This window comes from Cebus imitator, unplaced genomic scaffold (assembly GCF_001604975.1).
Source record: "Cebus imitator isolate Cc_AM_T3 unplaced genomic scaffold, Cebus_imitator-1.0 Scaffold70, whole genome shotgun sequence".
NCBI classification, from domain to species: domain Eukaryota; kingdom Metazoa; phylum Chordata; class Mammalia; order Primates; family Cebidae; genus Cebus; species Cebus imitator.
Window position 1 is genome coordinate 3,000,635 of NW_016107385.1, and position 2,080 is coordinate 3,002,714.

The following is a 2,080-nucleotide window of genomic DNA, read 5'->3' on the forward strand; positions in this document are numbered from 1 at the left end:
TAGAGACGGGGTTTCACCATGTTGACCAGGTTGGTCTCGATCTCTTGACCTCGTGATCCACCCGCCTCGGCCTCCCAAAGTGCTGGGATTACAGGCTTGAGCCACCGCGCCCGGCCTGTTTTCAAGGTTCATCCATGTTGTAGGATGTATTGGTACTTTATTCCTTATACTGCCAAATCGTATTCCATTATATGGAATTTTATGTATCCATCCATCAGTGGATGGATATTTGGGTTATTTCCACTTTGGGCTACTATGAATAACATTACTATGTATATTCATATACAAGTTTTTGTGTGGGATATATCTAGGAATGAAATTGCTGTATCATATGACTCTTTTCCAAAGTGTATGCACTATTGTACATTCCCACTAACAATGTATGAGGGTTCTGGTTTCTCCGCATCCTAGCAGACTCTTGTTATTGTCTGTCTTTTTAATAATAGCTGTCCTAATGAATGTTAAGTCATATCTCATTGTAGTTTTGATTTTCATTTCCATGATGGCTAATGGCCATTTCCTTATCTTCTTTGAAGTAAGGTCTATTTAGATCCTTTGCCTGTTTTTTTTTTTTTTTTTTTTTTTTTTTTTTTGAGACAGAGTTTTGCTCTGTCGCCTAGGCTGGAGTGTAGTGGCACTGTGTCGGCTCACTGCAACCTTCACCTCCTGAGTTCAAGCAATTCCCTGCCTGACACCCCTTGTTTCTCCTTTAAGCTTTGAGTGGAGAGACCCAGGACATTCAGGATTCAGCCACAGGTGCTCAGGGAGTACTGGGTGGCTCTGGCCTGGGTTCTCTAAGTCTTAGAAGCCACTTGCTCACAATGTCTGGCCCATCCAAAGCCCAGGCCCTTGGCAGCTCATACTTTGGTGTCTCTCTTTGGGTATAAATAAAACAGTGTCAGGCAGGGCACAGTGGCTCACGCCTGTAATCCCCACACTTTGGGAGGCCGAGATGGCTGGATCACCTGAAGTCAGGAGTTCGAGACCAGCCTGGCCAACACGGTGACACCCCATCTCTATTTTTTTTAATATAAAAAATGAATAAATAAATAAAACAGTGTCAATAATTACATATCTTATCCTTGGCTTCCTTTTTCTCCATGACCCTGCAAGTCACCCTGGATGGTGGCTGGGGTAGTTGGGCTTTACTGTTCTTTCCCACTGAGAGAGGGGACGAAAGACCCCTGTAACAACACCTGTGAGCTGCCTGGTTCTATGTGGGCCACCCACTGTGGCCTCACCTCACACAACATGGACTGTGCAGACCAGAGCCAGAAAAAGCTAAAGCTGCCCATAACCTAGGGATAAACACAGTTGACAGTGGTCGCTATCCTTCCAGAACTTTTATTTCGTGAAAATACGTGGGCTTATTTATAAGTGTGTGTTGAGGGTGTCATTTGTTTTTAACAGGCTAGGCTCATGCTATTTCAGCTCAACAAATATTTGTTTAGCTACTATATGCCAGGCGCTGTCTTATATATCTGAAAATAATACTGTAACTTGCTGTTTTTTGTTTAAAAGCATAAAATCTTTCCACATCAGTACATATGATCTCCATCATTATTATTGACTGTCATGTGGTATTCCATAGCATGGCAGTATCACAGCTCCAGAATTTCTTTAACTAATTTTAGACATTCACATTGTCTCCATATACTTTTCCATTATAAATAATGCTGCAGTGAATGCCTTTGTCATATAACCTTGTGCACATTTGTAAACATTTCTAATAAACTCCTAGGCTTCCAGCTTAGGAGCAAATGTACTGGCTGGGCCTGGTGGCTAACGCCTGTAATTCCAGCACTTTGGGAGGCTGAGACAGGAGGATCACCTAAGGTCAGGAGATCAAGACCAGCCTGGCCAACATGGAAAAACCCCATCTCTACTAAAAATACAAAAATTAGCTGGACGTGGTATGTGCCTGCAGTCCCAGCTCCTTGGCAGCCTGAGGCAGGAGAATCACTTGAACCTGGGATGGGGAGGTTGCAGTGAGTGTCACTGCACTCTAGCCTGGAGGACAAAGCAAGATGCTGACTCAAATAATAATAAGTAAAATAAAGTGAATATATTGAATATTCTT